Source organism: Zootoca vivipara, unplaced genomic scaffold (assembly GCF_965207765.1).
Source record: "Zootoca vivipara unplaced genomic scaffold, rZooViv2.hap1.1 HAP1_SCAFFOLD_29, whole genome shotgun sequence".
NCBI classification, from domain to species: domain Eukaryota; kingdom Metazoa; phylum Chordata; class Lepidosauria; order Squamata; family Lacertidae; genus Zootoca; species Zootoca vivipara.
The window spans coordinates 238,129-244,483 of NW_028291075.1; the positions used below are offsets into that span (position 1 = coordinate 238,129).

Genomic DNA, 6,355 nt, shown 5'->3' on the forward strand with positions numbered 1-6,355 from the left:
ACCCCCAATTTCCCAGGGTTGCTGACCTTTTTAGGGAGCTGACACCACTGACATCTTATCTCTGCTTGGGGAAAGGAAACGGGAAACAGAAACAAACTGTTTTTGTTGCCCATTTATTGTGTGCCGAGGTCCCCAAACCACCCCTCAAAGTAAAACACACTCCACACAGAAATTCAAGGTTTTTGTCATAAATTTGACCCCAACTTTATCAAAACACAAAATATGTTGGACATATCATTGCACATCTCCAAAAACACAGCTACCAGGAAAACAGCCCTATACCTTTCAACACCCCCACCCACCCCACACCCCTGACTCCTCTGCCCCCCTTCCCCCCCAGCCAACCCCATTTCAAACACCCCACACCCAATAAATCCCTCCCCCAACAATCCCCCACCCCAAAGAACCATCAACCCTCCTCACCAACCCGAAACCTGTAAAATCTCACAAAACATCCCACAGATTCCACGGTCAAAGCCCTCTACCCCTCCACCGAGAAAAACCCCATTGCAAAAAGACATTCCAAATATTTATCCAGGTAATAAAAAAAATATGAAGGGGGGCGATTACCCTCCATTTGACAGACTAATGCACAGCAACACTATTTTATTATTTTCAATTTCGAAAAAGATCTTTCACCTTCGGCTACTGTCACTGGTAATGTTAAATATATGCGATGGGATATGGACAAGTTTGGAAATGCAGTCATCAAATTATTTGAATATATATAATTCAAAACATCCACCGGAGCTGTGTCTGCATTGAAAACAATTGACAATATTTCCAGCTCATGAAATAAATCTTCTGCGTCTACCGGTATATCAGCCCCACTTTCGGCAGTCAATTTCTGTAGCAAATTTAAACACCGTTCTCTTTTCTGGCCTGTCCCTAATTGTCTCCATTTGTCTATATTTTGCAAAAGTGAAAAATTATTGTTGTGTTCACTTAACAGTTCAAATCTTTCATTTACTTTTGTGATTGCCAAGTCAAACAAATAAAAATAAAAATTTACTTTAAAGTTCTTCTGTGGATCTGCAATTTGCTCATCAGTATGCTCATAATCGAGGGACCCAGGTGGCACTGTGGTTAAACCACTGAGCCTAGGGCTTGCTGATCAGAAGGTCGGCAGTTCGAATCCCTGTGACGGGGTGAGCTCCCGTTGCTTGGTCCCAGCTCCTGCCAACCTAGCAGTTCGAAAGCACGTCAAAATGCAAGTAGATAAATAGGAACCGCTACAGCGGGAAGGTAAATGGCGTTTCCATGTGCTGCTCTGGTTTGCCAGAAGCAGCTTTGTCATGAGTCACATGACCTGGAAGCTATACGCCGGCTCCCTCGGCCAATAATGCGAGATGAGCGCGCAACCCCAGAGTCGTTCATGACTGGACCTAATGGTCAGGGGTCCCTTTATCTTTATCTTTATGCTCATAATCGAAAAACCTTTTTATGGGACGTGGACGTGCAGTGCTTGTAAATATGGCTTCGCATTCTATTTCCTCAGCTATTGCTCTAGCTTAGTTACTCTTGACCAGCTCTATCATTTTAACTGCTTCCGAAAGAACGACATCAGACTTTTGTAAGATTTTACTTATACCATCAATTTTCACTAATATGTTGTACCACGTTACTAAAGAACAAATGAATTTGAAAGACTTCAGTTTCAACATCAATGAACTTGCCATGTTCCTTGTGTCACAATCTTTCTTGTCATCTGAATAAATAGAATATAAGGCGTTGTAAACCTTCACCATATCAAAACGAAGTGTTTTCAATGCCTCTACTACTCTACTTTCCCATCGCGTGTTTGATAATGGTTTTAAAGTGAAAGTGGGCATCTGTTTCAAGAAAATTTGCCAACGTGTTGTCGATCCGGAAAAGAACACATATATTTCTTGAACAATGGGGGGAAAATTAGAGACACTTCCATTGAGCTTTTAGCAGCATCATTAACTACTAAATTGAGGCTGTGAGCAGCACAAGGAACGTAAAAGGCACGTGGATTTAAATCCAAGATTTTTCTTTGGAGGCCTATATTTTTCCCTTTCATATTTGCAGCATTATCATATCCTTGCCCTCACGTGTCGTCTAATTCAATATTGAAGGATTTTTTAAAAAATGTAACAAAACCCTTGCTAGTGCTTGTCCTGTAGTGTCATCAGCTGGGACAAAGCCTAAAAAATGTTCTCTCACCTCAGCCTTTTTTGTAACTGTGTCAAGGTGTACAAACCGAACCACAACAGAAAGTTGTTCCTCGTGTGATACATCAGGAGTGCAATCCAAAATAATGGAAAAGTATTTAGATTGCTTCAAAAGATTAACAATGGTCATCTTAATTCTTTCTCCTATTATATTGATCAGTTCGTTTTGGATCTTATGCCCCAGATAATGAGGCATGCGGTTGTGAGCATTTTCAATTTGTGCAATATGTTCTGCTAAACAGAGCAACTTTTTCGACTAATTTTAAGAAATTACCATTATCTGAATGAAACAAAGTTTCAGTCTTTCCTCTAAATGCCAAATTTTGGATCGCCAAAAAATCAATTAGCACAATTATTCTCTCTAAAACAGCTGTCCACCTTTTCTTCTCACGTTCTATTCTGGCTTGATTTAAGGCATCTACAGTTTTCCCTTTCATTAAATTCTTCTTTAAATCTATGCTTTTTTTAATGGACAATAGGTGTCCTGCACTCTTCTCTTGTCTGGGAGAATTTTCGGCCACAACGAAGGATCACCCCTTGCATCATCATCAAATGTCACTTCCAGGGGAGTCTCAGATGTTGCGGAAGATTCAGCTGCAAATGCAGATATAGAGGCTTCTTGAATACATGCAGAATGATGTTCTAAATCAGGCATCCCCAAACTGCGGCCCTCCAGATGTTTTGGCCTACAACTCCCATGATCCCAAGCTAACAGGACCAGTGGCCGGGGAAGATGGGAAATGTAGTCCAAAACATCTGGAGGGCCGAAGTTTGGGGATGCCTGTTCTAAATCTACTGAAGGTCTTTCTTCTTCATGCACGATTGCAGAAGATGTACTTGAAGGTCTCTCTTCTTCATCAACAGTTGCAGAAGATGTACCTGTTAAAGCAGAAAAAGCATCGGTTAATACACATAAATTACAAGAGTGGCTCTGAGAGCAAAAACCCACCCATAAAAGTAATCTGGAAACTTTAAGTAGCTCACTTACTTTGTTTTTTAAAAAATCCAATTGGACTTGCCAACTTCTTTACATTTTCTTCTCTCTCATGTTTTCTCTTTCTGTTTTGGGATCCTGAAAGTTTCTTCTTACTATCAGCCATCTGCATAAATTAATAAAAAGTATTAGAGAAACATGAATATGACATGTGCATAAACAGATATTGGCAGGCCAAGGCCACGTTCAGGCAGACTCCTCCTCGTGCACGTTGTCAACTCTCAGTCTGGACTTGGGTGCGCAGAATCCGGTAGTACAGCAAGAGAACCGATGGTGCTGGATGTCAAAGAGATATGCGTATAAAAAACTATGTAGTCAGAGGTAATCATGTCACAGCTTTTTCTGGATAAACACAATCTCCAATAAACATCTTTCATTTGGGAGGAGGACCTGTGAGGCTGGGTGTCTGATTTATTACTCACCCAGAATGTCCATTTACCGGTGGAGATTAAAGTGGACTCCCCCTCCCCTTTTCTGCCAAAGTTTGGTGTAGGAACTGAGGGGCTGGGAAGGTGAAGTCTTACAGCTTGATCCAGGAGACTGAATGGAAAAGAGAGAGTATTAGAGAGGGAGGGAGGGAGAACAATTACCCTACGAATCCCTTTTTTTCCTAATTAAGTAAAAAGAAGAAGGAGAAGGAAGAATCGAAAACATAATTTACCTGCCTTGGGCTGCAATCCTAAACATCCTACTAGTACTATTAAGTCTTACTAGGGCAATTTCCCTGTGCTTAGAAAGGAACATCAGTTTTAACTCCAATGGAAGACGTATCATGAAAGATTTCCATATAGAATCATAGAGTTGGAAGAGACCCCAAGGGCCATCCAGTCCAACCCCCTGCCAAGCAGGAAACACCATCAATCCTTTCCTGACAGATGGCTGTCAAGCCTCTGCTTAAAGACCTCCAAAGAAGGAGAGTCCACCACACTCCTTGGCAGCAAATTCCACTGTCGAACAGCTCCCTAAGCCGTTCCTAATAAGGCCTTGTTTCCAGGCCTTTGACCATTTTGGTTGCCCTCTTCCCACTCAAGCACTCCCTTAAGCATGAGCCACCTTCTCTCGAGAAATGAACATAGTTATAACTCTGATAATGGACCATGCAAACATATTTAATCTACAGTCACAGAATCTGGTATCACTTTCAAATCCTCTGCAGACGCCACACATACCGTGTTTCCCCTATTTTAGGACGTAGCCATAAAATAAAATGCAAAAGTAATTGTTAAGCATGATTTTTGCAAGCTGCAATTGCCTTCAGCACCAGGTACATCCAGTCCTTGACACTAAACAAAGTCCAGGCAGGGAAGAGAAGAGAAGAGATGCAGGAGCAGGGAACCTATTTCACAAGAGAGGGTACAAATCAATGCCCATTCCAACCAAATGCACGGTACCAAAGAATCACGGATCCAGATCACAGACCAGCAGCCACACATATACAACAGTACACAACCAACAAGCAAGCCTTTCATTCATCTCCAATGAGCCCCCTCCCCATTACCTTCAATCAACCCGTAGAGTCATATACAGACAGGGTCAAACTCTTGTTTTTTCTTAATTACAGCCATGGAGACCCCTGACTGCTATTGCAGCACCAATGGAACCTTTTTTTACTAAGCTTCTTAGCTGATGGGGATGGGGGTGGAAGGGGCAAACCTTTCCTTCGCATCTGCAGCCAGCAGAAAGCACAAACAAACACACACAAAAGGCTGACTTTTTGAAAGAAAGAAACAAGAAAATGTACTAAAAAGTGTGCTGCTTGGTGAAGTGTTGTACCATTTTTATCTTCAAGCCAGTCCCTCCCCAAGCCAGCCCTTCGCCACCCAGAGCGGGGCGGGGGGGTCGCAATGCCTCTCCAGTTAAAGCCCCTGGCCCTTACAAACTCCCCCACCACCCCACTTGCCCCAAAGCAGCAGGGTACTGGAGGCGCGCGATCCTGAAACAGCAGCGCCCAAGGGGGCGGGCAGGCACTGAAGGTGGTGGACCCCAAAACAGCTCCGCGGGCGCCTCTCGGCCTCCGCGTACCTTACCTTACCTTCCTTCTTGATCCGACAGGACGGGAGCAAGGGCGCTCTGAACTCCAGGCAGCAGGGCAGGCAGCAGCCACCAGGCTCAGGCAGGCAGCGGCCCAGTCAGGCAGCAGCCACCAGGCTCAGGCAGGCAGCGGCCCAGGCAGGCAGCAAACACCAGGCCCAGCCAGGCAGCGGCCCAGCCAGGCAGCAGCCACCAGGCTCAGGCAGGCAGCGGCCCAGCCAGGCAGCAGCCACCAGGCTCAGGCAGGCAGCGGCCCAGCCAGGCAGCAAACACCAGGCTCAGGCAGGCAGCGGCCCAGGCAGGCAGCAAACACCAGGCTCAGGCAGGCAGCAGACACCAGGCCCAGACGGCCAGGCCACCAGTCCAGGCAGGCAGGCAGGCAGGCAGCAGCAGGCGCGCGCTCCACTTCCTCCAGCCGTTTGCTGCTGGGGGGAGGAAGCGCGCCGATTTCAAAGCAGGAGAACTCCGCCCCCCCCTTGGAGCCCTATTGGCTCACAGAGGGGTTAGAATGATGCGGCGGCGGCAGGGAGGGGAGGGGCGCCAAAATGGAGTCCTCCCAGTCCATCTCAGCGCCCTAGCCTGCAGCGGGCACCCTAGCCGTGGGCACCTCGTGCTGCGGGCGCCTCTGTTGCGGACGGACCAGTCGCTGCGCAGCTACTGCGGCCTGCCGTCGCTGTTGAGTGCGGGCGCAGCGCGGCTACCGCGGGTGCACCGGCGCGACGCCCCTGGCGGTCTAGCGCCCTGGCGCACCGCGCCACCCAGCCTACCCCTAGAGCCAGCCCTGAGGCCAGGGTCTCCCACCCCACCTTTGGAAGAGGAGTGTCCCATGGAGCAGGGACTTCTGGGTGGCTTCCCCTTTTCTGCATTGCTGGGGGTTGGACTAGGTGACCCCGCAGGTCCCTTCAGACACAACAGTGCTATGATCCCTGTTCAGATGCGGCATGCATCTATCCGCTCAGTCAAAGAACTTGCCCTCTTTTTGTGTGTAGAAGTCATGTGTCCAATGGGGGCTCCTCTTCTGCATGGGGGGCAGTGGTTGGGCGGTTGGTTGTAGCCGCCAGGAGGAGATTTCCAGCGGTGATCTTTGCTCTGGAAAGAAAGGGTTGTTGGCGATGGGCTGCTGCTATGGCAATGG

At 47.0% G+C, this 6,355-nt stretch overlaps 1 long non-coding RNA gene across 1 annotated transcript; it reads right to left on the minus strand.

Moving 5' to 3' along the window:
- Positions 1-589: 589 nt before the first annotated feature.
- LOC148683060 (uncharacterized) lies at positions 590-5,621 on the minus strand. Its single transcript, XR_015947674.1, has 4 exons — positions 5,222-5,621; positions 3,612-3,729; positions 3,184-3,295; positions 590-3,074 (listed from the first exon to the last, which is right to left on the minus strand). It is a non-coding gene; the product is annotated as an uncharacterized LOC148683060 (long non-coding RNA).
- Positions 5,622-6,355: the final 734 nt, after the last annotated feature.